This window comes from Rhipicephalus sanguineus, chromosome 1 (assembly GCF_013339695.2).
Source record: "Rhipicephalus sanguineus isolate Rsan-2018 chromosome 1, BIME_Rsan_1.4, whole genome shotgun sequence".
Classification (NCBI taxonomy): domain Eukaryota; kingdom Metazoa; phylum Arthropoda; class Arachnida; order Ixodida; family Ixodidae; genus Rhipicephalus; species Rhipicephalus sanguineus.
In genome coordinates this window covers 93,803,252-93,819,021 of record NC_051176.1, presented here as the reverse complement: position 1 = coordinate 93,819,021, position 15,770 = coordinate 93,803,252, and the positions used below count along the sequence as shown (strand labels likewise).

Genomic DNA, 15,770 nt, shown 5'->3' with positions numbered 1-15,770 from the left:
GTTTTCACAGATGCAGCCCGTTATCCAGACAGGAAGAGTTTCGTGGTGGCAGTTACCAGCCATCGAGGCAAATGCCTCACGAGCGTGACCGTGAACACTGTACACGCCGAAGCGGCAGAGGAAGCGGCTGTAGCACTCGGCCTCACACAGACCAAGGCCACGTACCTGATCAGTGACTCGCAAACAGCGATTCGCAATTTTGCGAACGGGCGCATCTCGCAAGAGGCGTGCCACATACTACAGCGACATCCCGTACATCCAGGAGAGGTCGACTTCGATAACCGAAGGCACTTGCTGTGGATACCGCCACACACCGCACTGAGCACCCCAAACGAAGCGGCTCACCGTGTTGCTCGAGGCCTCACTCACCGAGCATCACCGGAGGAACAAGAGCCCCCGCGGGGTACGGCAAACGTCTGGGCGTGGGAGGATCAATTGACCAGGTTTCACGATATCACGACACACTACCAGTTACAGGGACGCGTATACCCATTCCCTCACGATAGGCTAAACAGGACGCAAGCGGTACACTACAGACAATTACAAACAGATTCGTACAGAAACCCCAGACTCATGCACGCCATGTATCCAGAGATTTACACTACAAACAGATGCAGCTCGTGTGGCGAGGTTGCCACGCTTAGCCACATGTTGTGGGAGTGTCAGGGCTTAATAGACAAATCGAACAGTGCCGATTCATCCGTCTCTTCCACCGCCAGCCTCCGCTCGCGCTGGAAGACCGCACTGCTCAGCTCGAACCTGACAGCACAACTCTGGGCCGTCCAGCGTGCCGAGGAAGCCGCTTCGAGACAAGGTCTCGGAACCGCGTCCGCGGTGGGTGCCAAGGCCCACTAAAAAGACGCCGGACTCAAATCTCATTGATTTGACAATAAAGTTTCCGTTCTTCTTCTTCTTATTTCGCGTGATTGTGGTTACGGACACCGGTGGCGGCGGTGACGGCGGCGGCGGCGGCGGCAGACAACTACCCCACTGCCGCTGTGATCTGATAACAGCTTTCACTGTAAAACAAGTGCGCCTGTCAATATTAGGAGAGAGGAGTGTGAGCGATCAAGACGACGTGCCTGGATGCGACAAAAAAGACAATGTCTGCAGCCGTAACGACGAGTATTTAGTGACATCACAATAGCACAGCACTCGCATTTACTTTCTTATTTACTTTTAGGTATTTAATTTCTCTTATAAACAGACCTTGAAGCGATTAAAGTGAAAGTATAGCTACCCGAGTCTTTGCCTGCGCTCCATTATGAGTGGGGACCGTGGTGTGTATGAAGATTATCATCAACGTGATCTTAAAGGGCCCCTGTACCACTCCGATTTCAAAGACGATAGCGTGGTTTGTTTCTCGGCCTTACTACCTTTCCTACAGGCGCTCTATCCTCCTCGCCACCTATTTCTTCTTAAAAGGCGTGGAAAATGTCAGAACTAAGCCTATCAGGATGCCACTCTTTTCGGCTACACGCTGCTATCTCAGCTTGCGTAGGCGAAAGCACACAAAATGAAGCGGAATCACTTGATCGTGCCCGATGGTCCTGCTAGACAAGGCACAACGAGCGTGCGACTGCGTGGCAGTGCAGGGTAGGAAACAATTCACAACTTATATCCCTCGTATATGGACCAATCGAGAGCCTATTTTCTCATGACCTCATGTGAGTGGACTGGTGGCGTCACAAATCGTGACGTAAAGACGGGAAGTTCCACGAGAGAATAACGCGCTCGTTCTTTGTAATTTCAGAGGTTCTTTAGGGGCCCTTTAAAGCCGTGTTCCATTCTTTTCGAGACGAGACCTCATGCAGCGCATTTCGCTTATGACTTGTCGCTGCCAACTTTCGCGATCTTTTTGGCCGGGTTTGGAACGAGGTTTAGAGCTATCCCTCATCCTGAAGCCATCTTCGACTCTGACGTATCTGTTGTAAACACCCGTTCTTTATGTGCAAGCTGGCCTTTCCAGTCACTCCCGGATTCCTTAGGCGACCGTGGTTCGTCCAGAACTCTCATGAAGGCTCCAGCGATACCACTGGCAGCGTTTTCGTCGTCTCAGCGAGAATGCGTAGGATCATCGGCAGTGCTCCAGCCCGAGTCTCTTGGCGCAACGTCCGATCAGCCACCTGTAACCCAACCAAATACGTCGGTAGTCTTCGTCATGGAGCGGCCCACATCGTTACTGAAGTGATGTGCACTGGGCTGCCTTGGGCTTCGAACATGCCGACGCAAGCACCTCTCTATGACGGCCAAGACCCAATCCGAAGCAGCTTGCCGTAAAACTGGTTTAAGGTTTAAGGTAAAACCGGTTTAAGATCAATGCTTTGGAAGGATTGTGGCAACATGGCTGCTAGGAGCGGCTGGTGCATTAGAGGCACAGCTGCGGTCATTCTGAGATTTCTTCACGGCGGTTGTTCATAGGAGACTTGCACTGGTTACCGTGATCACATCCGTGCTGTGATGTGCACTTGCCGCGGAGAGTACCACTTTGAGTTTGGAATGCGCCTTCTGTTCTGAACGAGCACCAACAACCGCCTTAGCGACGTAGATGGATCGTTGTAGTTTGTTTATTCCTTCCAGCTTAGCTGTTTAGCCCTAGAGGTTAATTTCCATAATGAATTGTCCTCATCCAATTTTTCTTAAAAAAAAAAAAACACCTGCAAATTGCGTCTACTCATTGCATATAAGCACAGCACTGACACGAGTGAGCGGTAGGCACGGCGATACCGTACCCTCGTATGGTGCGGTGTTACAAGAAGCGCGCCTGTTTACTCTAGAGCAGTGTTTCCTGTTAGAGCAATAAGAATGGTTTGTGAGGAACAGTTACACGCGCTGTCGGTTGTATGCGGCTCGAACTTACCAGGAATTTTTTTTTTTTACTGAGAAACTGCATGCTCCGAAACAGCTTCTACCCTGCTTTAATATTGCTCCAAATCCTGGATTGACTCACCGCCCCTGAAATCGCTACGATGCACCGTCATAAACAGTCTCAATAGCTAAATGTAAACAGCATATGCGTTCGCGGAAGAAACAGCTACACGACATACTGTTGCACTCTCAGTTCCCAACGTCAACGAACTTGCCCATAACCGTGCGCGAGAAATCACGTGCCGCGGCGGTGCGGGCGGGTCCGGAGGCGGCTTCACGGAGAGCTTCAGGGATCCACTTGGCACCTTCAACGAAGTTACTTCGCACTATCAACTGTCAAGGCGGCGATACCCCCTCCCGCATTCCAAGCTTACTAGGCCGCAGTCGTCGGTTCTCCGGATGCTGCAGGCAGGTTCCTTCCCGTCTCGCAGCACGTTTAGCCACTTTGCTGAAGGCATAAATCCAGGATGTCCTAGCTGTGGGGCGGATAATTGCACACTCGCTCATATGCTCTGGCAGTGCCCGGCGTTACTTAGCGCAAAGTTCAGCACAGAAGAGGACTGGGAGAGGGCTCTTAAAAGCAACGAGCTCTCAGTCCAGCTGTCGGCAGTCCAGGAGGCCTGCGAACGGGCGGAGGGCCACGGTCTTCCAGTACCGGCGTGGGCGCGGCCAGCAACTGCGGCGGACCCCCCTTCGGGGGTTGTCTGATCGGGGTTCTCCAGGACCAAATAAAGTTCATTTCATCATCATCATCAGTGTATAGCACTCTTTAAAAAGGAGTATGACATGCAACAAGAAGCAGTATTAATGGCATCGTAACAAATCATATAACACATATTCAAGTTTCAGAAATGCAATGACCCAATGCAAGCTGAAGAAGTCATTCAGATAGTTATTTTTTTACATGGTGGTATCTGCATTCCATAACATCGATTTCTCGCCGTACATAATTGTGCAATATGATTTGACATGATTGTGGTAAGATTATATTATATTGTTTTTATTCTCTAGGTAAAATTAGCAGTTAATCCTACAGTGTGAATACGCATCACTTTTCGGCTATGCCGCCGCAAGTTACAAAGTACACCTCACTTCTAAACCACACGCGACGTAGGGAATTCCCAGAAGAGAGAAGTCCGAAATGAAACTGTCCTACATATCAACAGCAAAGAACACTGGCGAATAGACGCGCCGTCTTGCTTTCCAAGCGATGGAAGACACTGGAAGAGATTTGAAGAATAACCACTGTACACTCTATCTTTTACATAACGGGGCCTGCTAGCGCTGTAACGCTCAGGGATGGCAGTCATGGGTGGTTGAAAGCGTACCAGCTATAACGTGTGGATGTCTTTTTATAAAATGGCTTACGATGTGGAGCACTGCACAAGAAAGAAGAAGCCGAAAGACTCGGTAATTTTCTAGGAGCACGATGGCTTAAAGAGAATATCGCGAGTTTGAATCTCAACTGTGTGTCAAGCTCTCTAATACATGTTGCCGACGCCTATGTTAATCATCTAATAACGACCGCTCCCATCTGTAATGAGAATTGATACTGAATGTACCGTAGATAGATAGATAGATAGATAGATAGATAGATAGATAGATAGATAGATAGATAGATAGATAGATAGATAGATAGATAGATAGATAGATAGATAGATAGATAGATAGATAGATAGATAGATAGATAGATAAAATCGATGGTGGCTGGCCAAAAACAAGCCGCATGTATTTGCGAATGCTAAATTACGAAAATTCGACAGCAGTGCCGTAGTTTGACTATATCGGTCGTCTCAGTTAATTCCCGTTCACTCGCACTTTCGTTGTACTTATGTATAGCACGGCTGGGAGTAGACGATATTGGCAGATTTTATATTCAAAAAGCGGGATCGACAGATTTCATTATATAATATTTATTTGTGCGAAATACTGAATAGAATTACGAAATAAATCTGAAATCAATGGATAAAACACAAAGATAAAGCTGCATCTGCAGAAAATTGTCGTTCCTTGCTAAGCACACAAGGCGAGGACCAAACTGCGGGAAGTAGTATCCGATGCGTATGGACCTGACAGCACGAAAGTCATCGCTGAAACCAGCGCAAGGGCATGTGCAAAACACGATTGCCTAGACGCCCGCTAGTGTGCCCCTGCAACACTGACTCCTAGCGATGATATTGCTCATGCTGCTGCCGACAACCTTTGCGGAGCTTGATGGCTGACGCATGAAACGGTTTTACGAAAGGTGGGTTAGGGCTTGGTATTTGGAGTCATGCACAGGTGCGGTGTTGGGAAGTTCGAAGCCCAAAGTGACCTGGTGCACAGTGGTCGAGTAACGGCGTGGGCATCTCCATGACAAAGATTACCGATGTCGTTGGTAGGGCTACAGGTGGCTGCTCGGCTGTTGCGGCAAAAGCCTCGGGCTGGAGTACGGCCGAAGTTCCGAGGCATTCTTTCTTCGATGGCGAAAACTCTGGGGATGGCAACATACCAGTTTTCCTCACAGCTATCGACGAACCACGGTGGCATAAGGATTCCGCGTGTGACGGGAAGGACCAGCGTTCCTATAGGGCAGCGGTAGTTCCTGCGGATACGGCAGGGTCCAGGACAACTCCAATGGTCGTCAGAAAGAAAACACGTTGCATGAGGTCTCGTGCCGAAAAGAATGGAACACGGCGTTAAGAGATAATGACGATGATGATAGACACCATGACACGCACCCACATTGGCGCGCAGGCCAAGAGTCGGGTAGCAATACTTTCACTCAGATGGCTTGGAAATTTATTTTTAATAACAATTAAATAGTTATAAGCACAGAATGAAGTAATTACGAGTGCTGTGCTATTCTGCCGTCAAACCTGACAAGGCGTTGCGGTAGGAGACATCGTCTTTTTCTATCGCGTGAAGGAACATTGTCTTCGTCGCTCACGTTCCTGTCGGCCAGTACCTACTTCTGTTTGAAATCTACACCTGCCTTTATTTATTTTGCTTTCTTCATGGGACTGTTTGTTTGCTTTGTTTGTTTGCTTGCTTGCTTGCGAACCTACTTATTTCTAATAATATTTATGTAAATAAGACACGTAACGTGTTCGTACGTATTCATTCTACTTAGTATTTCTTTATGAGCGAACTTTCTTATGGTAGCAGTGCTATTGTTTTTATTTATGTCTTGTTGAGGAAGCGCGTAGTTGTCATCGTCGCCATCATACACTCACTGTTGTCTTCATTATGGTTGCTCTGTGATATTATTATTATTATTATTATTATTATTATTATTATTATTATTATTACTATTATTATTATTATTATTATTATTATTATTATTATTATTATTATTATTATTATTATTATTATTATTATTATTATTATTGTAGTAGTAGTAGTTGTTGTTGTTGTTATTTAGGAACTGGCATGAACATACACATCAGTTTCGGAAAATGTTTACGATGGCGCTTGGCCTCTTCTCCTTTGGTACGGCATCCGTACAGAATTTGTTAGTAAATGTTTTATTCATGAATGGTCATCATGGTGACACGTCACAAGTAACTAAATAAAGTTTGGTACGGTGGCAGAAATTGTTGCAGAGATGCGAAGAAAAAAAATGGTTGTTGATAAATTAAGCAAGAAACAGTCTGTCGAATGGCGGCAGTTACAAACCCGATCCTACCCGAGTCCAGCTATCATGCATGTAATACACCCAGACTTATACACGACAGACAAGTGTAGGCATTGCGACTCTAGAGCCACCTTAGAGCACATACTATGGGGATGTCCAGACATAATAAACAATAGCTGTGATGCAGCCTTAAACAGCGACAGCCTCCGCGCGCGCTGGGAGTCTGCGTTGCTCAGCTCGGACCTGGAGCAACAACTCTGGGCCGTCCAGCGAGCCGAGGAAGCCGCCAAGGGCCAGCAACCCTTGGCCGAAGCCTAGGCGGGATCCAGGCCCATCCCACCAATTCGCAGGGCAATCAATAAAGTTAATTCATCATCATCATCATCATCCTCCGTCGTAGGAATCGGTAGAACACGAAAGTAAAACGTGTCTTTACAGAAGTAGTTGATTGTTTACTGTACATTGATATAAGAGAGCTTGCGCAATGTCTATTGGTGTTTGGCAGCTGTAGCACTGTTCACCGTGGACGCACCCACGTTGACGTTTGATGGCACATATCCATCCTGACGAATAACGTCGATGATCAATGGTGGTAAAGTGAAGTAATGCATCATAACCGTGGCCTCCGCGATTAGCTCCTGCAACGTGTCGTTGCTACGCGTCCGTCCCATTCGGCGGGTTTCCAATAGAAGTGCAGTTTTGCCAACGCCTTAACACACCGTGAGGTGGCAACCTTACCCCAAGCGTCGGGCTCGCTCATAGCATCCATCCATACCAAAAATAGCTTTGCGACGCGTGCCTGCCTTGCCTGGCTGTAACACCGCTTTCCCCGCTTACGCTCGCCCCGAGAGAAATCGCGGCCGGGCGCGCGTTGCGTTTCCCTCAAGTCCCGTTGTGGTGTTCAATAACTCTTGTGGCGGGATGGCGGCCTTAGCCCAAATTCTGCGTCCAATCAGCGACGCTCTTCTGACTGTCACACCGCTGTCTGTGATTGCGCTCTCATTGTTAACTACTACAGCTGCCACAAAGGTTTGTTTAACCATGGATCATGGACGTTAGTCGTCGGGATGGACAAGTGCCACCAAAGGTCAACGTGGGTACATCCACGGTAAACAGTGTTATAGCTGCCAAACACCAATAGACATTGTGCAAGCTCTCTTATATCAATGTACAGTAAACATTCAACTACTTCAGTAAAGACACGTTTTACTTTCGTGTTGTACCGATTCCTATGACGGAGGAATCAACCATGTTTTTGCTTTGCCATCTGATCGTGTGCATTTTTTCTACGTCATTTCCGTGACAGAAATACGTCACTGAAGTCTTGGTGGACCCCGGCACAAAACACTTTCGTTTAAAAAAGTCGGCCTTGCCGTTTACACAGCCAGTTACAGAAATACGTGAGAGTGATGAAGATAAAAAAAAATGCCACAAACTTCATGGATTCCTTCGTTCTCTGAACACATATACTGTGCCGCACCACTTTGCACCTGCATGATTTGCGTTATGTTCTCTCTTGTTTTCATAGTGGAGATGGTTCGTGCTTACAATATGGAATTCGTCAGGTTAAACATAAATTATTCCTACAACTGCCGATCAAGGACGTCGCTAAGGTGGCCGCTCTCTTAACCGTGAACCTGGCCTAGCCCGGCGCGAAATGTCTGTTGTGACCCAGAACTATCATCATCATGAACCGGCACGCGCTCTCTTCGTCCTGTTCCTCCTCTTCGTCCTCTTTATCTACTGCGTCGCTCTCAGAACACATGCGCCGATTTCTCCGGCGTGGTCTGTAACAACCCTGATGGGTGAGAGAACGAGTACATAGAGAGGGAGAGAGAAAGAAACAGAGAGACAGCAAGAAAAAAAGATATAAAGAAAGAGAAAGAGAGGAATTCTTGCCGAAAAAAATTCTTCACGAGCCGGGATTTCAACCCGCGTACTCTCGATCCAAAGGTGAGCGTCCTAACCACTCGGCTATCCAGGCACGCCAGCAGAGCATACCATAGCCTACTTTAGTATAGTGTAGCGAGTGGGTGGGAAAAAGAAGTGAGCGTGAGGAGGGGAGGTGTGATGGTGAGGAGGAGGGGAGAGAGTAAACCATAGCACTGAAAGAGAGAGAATTAGAGAGAGACAAAAACAGAAGGAAAGAGAAAGCAAGCATCGCGTCGTCTAGCGACCAAATACCGCACCACCTGGCGAAGCCGCGCATGCGCAGTAGCTAAGCCACGCCTACCGACGGAGACATCGCGCGCAACCTACGCTCTGCAGTGCATAGCCTGGCTGCGCCCGATCATGCCCAGACAGCCATGGGACGTCCTAAGAAGATGCGTACTCCCGCAGAGGAAGCCGGGCATCTTGAAGCTAGACGTGTCGGCGACGGGGAGTACGAGCGGCGAGGGGCATGTGCTTCGTGCAAAGCTTTGCGCGAGCTAGTGCGAGCTTCCCGCATTCTTTTTTTCGCAGAAATGACTCCATGCATGGTACCGACGTTGTTCTTTGCCAAATGGGCCCCCATTGGCGAAACCTTAAACATGGGAGCGGGCCTTGATTACCCGCTGTCGTGATAATTTCATGTACGGATACGTTTTCATAAGCGATGGTCGAAGATTCAAACCTGTTACCATCGTTCCAATGCTCGCATCCTTCGAACCAGTGACGCTGTTTGCTCGCGAACTCCTCGCCATTTTGTACTGAAGAGTTCCCATGTAGTACCAATCTCAGACCTCATGTACAGGCTGTTTCACACTTAGGGGAAAACTCGGAGTGCTTTGCAACGTGCTCCGTAGGTGCAACGTGATACGTAGATAGAAACGCTCAAAGTGCCCTGGGTTCGCTAAGAAATGCTTCACTTTTAATAATTAAAGCGTGACATAACTTCCTGGCATGATAACACGGGCTCCTCTAGATATCACAATTCTTTCTGCGACAGACAGATGCTTTAGTGATACATGCTCAGCCTTCACGCGTTTTCTTGCGCTCTTTCTGTCTCCCTCTGTCCTTCTAATCCGGTCTTTTACATTTGTACTTGTTTTAATCAGGGGCGGCGTTAAAATTCACTTCATAACACATGCGTGGGCATGCACGGATCCCAGATGCTAATCCCCCCCCCCCCCCTTCCCGTTGTGAGCACTCAGCGCCAGTTTACGGAGTGTGAAATTGAAAGCGGGTATGCTGCAACGTGATCAGGTCTTAAGTAATTGGGTCGTTCATTTAAGCGCAATACTGCACCAGATTTGAGAATCCGAGGGAGTCGGAACCGTGTTTAGTTGCGGCGCCGTGACTTAGTTGGTTAGAGAGCCTGTCTAGTAAACAGGAGCTCGTGAGTTCGAATCTCGCCGGTGCCTGAGTTGATTTTTCTAGTAATCTATATTTGCGGTTACTACGCTAATATTCCAGGATCCGAAGTACAGCAAATTGTAAAGTTTTGATGACCTTTGATCCTTGTGTTTTTTTGTCCGTTGCAGTGGTTTTTTCGCGTTGCTTTTTTTTTGTTTTTACTGCTACTGCTGTCAAGTGCTCGAAATTGTGTTTGCACTTTGTCATGGTGTCCGTATATGCATCGCATTCGGTTGACGACGAGCGTTGTCCTCATTAACGACTCGACTATATACTACGATTTTTGTTGTCGTCAGCGCACCTCGTCACACCAAGTTTTTTGCAATTGCCAGAGCGGATAGGAAAAAAAATGCTTTCTCCGGCGCTCCACTGAAAATGGCATCGAAGATATTTGGGCAGCGTGCGTTTGCGAACCGAACGCCCTAGCCACGTAGTTCTCTCTCCATAACAATATTGGACAATAGGGGCAAAGTGTTGTGCCGCACAGAGACTACGAGATCAGCGGGGCCTGAACATAGATTTCGGAGTTCAGAATGGAGGAATATTATGCTACACGATGATTGCGTTGAGTGCATCGCATGAGAGTTATTCTTCGCCAGATGACAGCTTGTTTACGCTGAATTTAGTATTGACAGGACATTTGCGATGTGAAGGTGGCCGTAAGCAAACAAATAAAGCCTCTTTTTTTCTGGTTAGGCAAGAGGGCGCGAATTCGAACATATTTTCTATCGTACGTGTCTTTTACCATTGGTCTGCCGGCTTCGCCAATCATGTATACATCATCAGGATTGGCTAAAGTATTCTCTTACGAACATATTCTCTTGCGAACGAATATACAGGTACGTCACGCTCAGTGCGTTAGTTGAGAGGATTGAAACGTGCTGTGCACATTGTTACACTCTTCCTGAGGTGGTAAATAGCGCTCCTTATAAACGTCATCAAATTTATAAACTGCATGTGACGTAGCCAATTCACAGGAGTCACCCTGAGGGTGCAATAAATAAATAAATAAATAAATAAATAAATAAATAAATAAATAAATAAATAAATAAATAAATAAATAAATAAATAAATAAATGAATAAATAAATAAATAAATAAATAACAACCGACGATGTGTCGCCACTCACAAGCCGCAGGCACTTTTAAATGTGAAACTACGAGGATGCGACTCCCGTTGCCGTAGTTTTAATACTCGGGCGTCCTAATTATTTCACGTTTACTTGTACGTGCGCTGTGCTTATGTACACCACATCTGGGATTAGACGCTATTGGCGGATGATATTTTAACGAAAATGGGATCAACAGGTTTCGTTAGATAACATTTATTTGTCCAATTGATAATTAGGGTTATGAAAGAAATCTGAAAGCAATCAATAAAACAAAGAGATAAGGCGACATCGCTAGAAAATTGCTCATCCTCGCTATGAACACAAAGCGGGGACGAAACTGGGCGTAGTAGCCTCCGATGCGCATGGACCTGACCACACGGCAGTCATCACGGCAACCGGCGCAAGTCTCCTATAAACACGGGCACAGCACAGTTGCCTCGACGCTTTCCTTCGTGCCTCAGCAACAACAGCTATTTCTAGCGATGGTGGCACTCACGCTGCTGCCACAATCGTTCTGGAAGGTTGATGGTAGAAGCTTCAACCGGTTTTGCAGCAGGCGGCTTCGTGCTGGGTCTCTGCATCCATGCACAGGTGGCGGTGTCGGGAAGCTCGAAGCCCAAGGTGGCCTGATGCACAGCGCTCTAGGAACGGTGTGAGCCGCTCCATACGGACAAATATTACCGGTGTCCTTGGTTGGGTTGCAGGTGGCTTCTCGGATGTTGCGGCAAGAGGCTCTGACTGGAGTACGGCCGGGGATGCTACGCATTCTAGCTGGGATGACGAAAAGTCTGGCGATGTCAGCGTATGGAGTCTCCATCACAGATGTGGACGAACAACGACGGCACAAGCCACCCAGGAGTGACCTGAAGGACCAGTGAGAACACAGAACAGCTGGACCTCCAGCGGATACGTCGAAGCCCAAGGCTGCACGAGAGGTGCTTGTGGACTTCGTTACAAATCCGGCCAGAAAGGGCACACAAGATGCCATCGTCCAGTCAGAAGCCAAAGACGTTTCACGAGGTCTCGTGCCGAAAAGAATGGAACGTGGCATTCGGATGGCAACGATGATGATGTTTGCACAAAAAATGGCACGCAACCACAATAAGGGGTAGGCCAAGAATTGGGTAGTGATTTCATTTTAATAGGTTGAAAGGTTATTCGTGATAGTACTTAAATACTGAAAAGCATATACTGAAGTAATTACGAGGGTTGTGTTATTGCGACGTCAAGCCTTGCAGGGCGTTACGGCTGTAGACAGCTTCGTTTTCTTTGGTGTGAAGGCAGGTCATCTTCGTCGCTCACGTTTGCTTTCTGCCACTATCTCTGTGGTGACATCTCCTATTGATCTCCAGTTGACCCAGTCCTGCGGGAGCCCATTGCATTTTGATATGCCAGCAAATTTCTTGATTTCATCACCCACCTACCTCTGCCGAGTTTCCCGTCTCTTGGTGCCCATTCGGTCGCTCTAAATAACTGACGGCTATAAACGAAAACAGACGAGAGTAGCTACTCGAGAGATGTATAATTTGCTGAACTGCGAATGCTGGTCATCCAGACTAAACTGAGTGACATACGTAAGTGATATGTCAAAGAGATAGAAGCAGCAGTTCAAATGCAGGTCAAAGGAAACTATATAGAAAACGACCAAATGCATGCAGTGAAAATCGAGGAGGGGAAAAGTAAACGACAGCGTTGCGCAGCTCTGCGTACGAAGGCAGCCATTGGAAACGGCTGTCGGCCTGCATACGTAACGCTGCTTTGGACGCCCAACTAAAACTACCTATTAGCAACTTCAGGCTCATAGTGAACTTTTGAGGATACTTCTATTGTGAAATGTACAGTTAACAGGTGAGTAATCGAAGCTTGAGCAAAATCAAAGTCGAACAGTACACCGAAGTTCGATGTGAAACTATTGATGAGTTCAGAAGGTTTCTGCAAAGCATGTCCCGCGGAAGAGCGGACGGAGTAGGCGCATAACAGTCGACTGAATCGAAGATGGAGGATATCTTTTGAGAAGCTTATCACCCTGTACACAGTTCATGACCTTAGGTTTACATTGCAGACGAAAACAGAGACGACGATCAAGATAGAGACAAGCGCAGATTTGTAGAACATTCAACCACCCCAAGTTGTTAGGACTTCGTGTCTAACAACGAGTTGGAGAAATGACAATTTTATATTAATGAACGAAAGAAGAGAAATTTTGAGGGGTAGTTTTTTTTTGCTAGACACAACATTAATTAACACTAACAGACAAGAAAGCCAAGGAGCGCGTTATTCGAAGGTCGCAGGTTCGGCCCCTGCCTGCGGCAAGTTATCTTTTCGTCCACTTTACTTTCTTCACATTTATATCATAATTACTACAAATAACATCCCCCATACTTTCTTTGGCTCCCTTGTCTGTTAGTTCTAATTAATGTTGTGTCTAGCAAAGTTATATTAATGCACACAAATGTAGATGTAAAAGGCTTGAAGAACAATGGACTGATCAGCTTGCCTTCTGTTCTGCACAATGCATTCATGAAGATAATTTCAAATGGGATAAGCGATACACACGACTTCGAAAAGCTTAGAGAGCAGACTGCCTTCAGGATCACTTCGATGTGCTGTATGAAGTAACTGAGGACTCTTCTGAACACACCGAACTCCTTTATGTGGTTTTCATAGAATACGAAAGGCATTCAACTCAGTAGAGATACCAGTAGTTTTGGAGGCAGTGCGTCGTCAAGGGGCATTCGAAACATGTTTGAATAACTTAGCCAACATCTACAAATATTTGACAGCTACCCTGTTTCTCAAGAAGAAAAGTAGAAAAATTATGATCGATAAAAGAGTTGGGCAAGAACAATACATTCTCTCCAATGCTTCCACTGCATGTTTAGAAGTAACGTTCAAACGATTTTACTAAGATTAAAAGAAGAAGATTGACGGAGAATATCTCAACAATTTATGATTTGCAGACCACATCGCGCTCATCATCAATGATGGCGAAGAATTGCACAAAAAATTTTTTTGATTTAAGACCTAAACACATAACGACTTAAGGTAGCCTTTCTGATAAATGTGCAGGGTACAAAGGTAATATTGCTTTGGAGGCCCGGGGAAAGGTAGAGTTCTCGATTGGCAGCCGGACCCGATAGAATTTGTGCAAGAGTATGTATATCTAGGCCAGCTATCTAGGCCTCGGGATAGGCTGGTACGCACACAGTAGGTATTCTCAACTCATGACCGGCCACTCAACGCTGTCCATGAAGTGGAAACATTGAATTTTGCCGCTACTACTCTATGCGGCAGAAACATTGAGAATAACGAAACTCTAGAAGTTAAGAAGCACACCACGGGCGATGGAACGGAAAATGATTGGCGTGATGTTGATAGGAATACAGTAGAGTCGATAAGAGAACAAGCGTGGGTAGCCGATATCGTATTATGGGAACAATATGGACCTGGGCAGGATAATTGGGCCTGGGCAGCATTAATTTATTCTGGACTCCGAAATATAAGTACAGACGCCATCGATTTCAGAGTCTGTGTACTACACAACATATGGCACCCATTCGCCTAAATTGTTCCTGAGAGATAACTCAGTGGTATGCGCATTCAACTCCCAAAAAGCACGTTGCTCAACTGGCATGGGTCCAATTCTCAGTAGAGCCGTGGATAACACTTATTTTTCTTGACGCATTGGTGATGGCGGAAGTGGATGTGACGAAGCACCTTGACAACGCCAAAAACCTTGACAACGGTTGTCGTCAAGTGCTGTTGCAGTACAAAAAAAGAAGGCAAAGAGAGAGAGAGAGAGAGAAACCGTGACAGCTTCTATTAAAAAAAAAGATATACACGCGATGGGATGTTCCCCGATGGCTGTTGCTTCAGATCCTGATTATTTTAGCGCACGGACAAAAAAAAAGTTTGCTGAGGCACCGGTGAGATTCGAACTCACGATCTCCTGTTTACTAGACAGGTGCTTTAACCAACTAAGCCACGGCGCCGCCCGAACGACTCTGACTGCCTCAGACTCAAGTTTCTGCTGCGGTACCTTATGTAAATGAGTTCAATTATTTATTGGGATCTGATTAGGATGCAACCCACGAGTTCTCTACCTCCCCTAGCTTCAAGGCTCTAAGGTCACCGCATGTGTGCGGATGCCCATTTTTTAAATGCGAAGCATTTCTTAGCGAACTTCTGCGACTTTGACCGTATCTATCTATCTATCTATCTATCTATCTATCTATCTATCTATCTATCTATCTATCTATCTATCTATCTATCTATCTATCTATCTATCTATCTATCTATCTATCTAGCCGCCTACGACTTCGTGCTCTCCTGGTCGCTTGGTTAATCGAATGTGCACCAAAATTGGTATGGCGTAACATGACTGTATGACGAACACAAATGACAAGTCATAACATGAAAATCATGACACGAATGTCATGTACAGCATGATTTGCATGCTATGCTCATGGTGCTTGGCGGCCGTTTCGCTAGCTTGATATACACCAAAATTGGTATCTTGTGACGTGACTGTGTGACGAACGTAAATAATACGAGTTAACATGAAAATCATGACACGCATGTCATGTACAGCATGACTTACGTGCCACGCTCATGAGGCGCTTGCGGCCGTTTCGCTAGATTGATATGCACCGATATTGGTATCTTGCGACGTGACCGTGTGACGAACATAAATAACACGAGTTATCATGAAAATCATGACACGCATATCATGTACAGCATGACTTACGTGCGACGCTCATGGGGCGCTGGCGGCCGTTTCGCTAAATTGATATGCACCGAAATTGGTATCTTGCGACGTGACCGTGTGACGAACATAAA

At 46.5% G+C, this 15,770-nt stretch overlaps 2 non-coding genes across 2 annotated transcripts; one reads left to right on the top strand and one right to left on the bottom strand.

The window, feature by feature from the left end:
• The first annotated feature begins 9,754 nt into the window (after nucleotides 1–9,754).
• On the top strand, nucleotides 9,755–9,828 carry Trnat-agu (transfer RNA threonine (anticodon AGU)). The gene has a single exon. It is a non-coding gene; the product is annotated as a tRNA-Thr (tRNA).
• A 5,021-nt stretch (nucleotides 9,829–14,849) lies between these two features.
• On the bottom strand, nucleotides 14,850–14,923 carry Trnat-agu (transfer RNA threonine (anticodon AGU)). Its single transcript has one exon. It is a non-coding gene; the product is annotated as a tRNA-Thr (tRNA).
• Nucleotides 14,924–15,770: the final 847 nt, after the last annotated feature.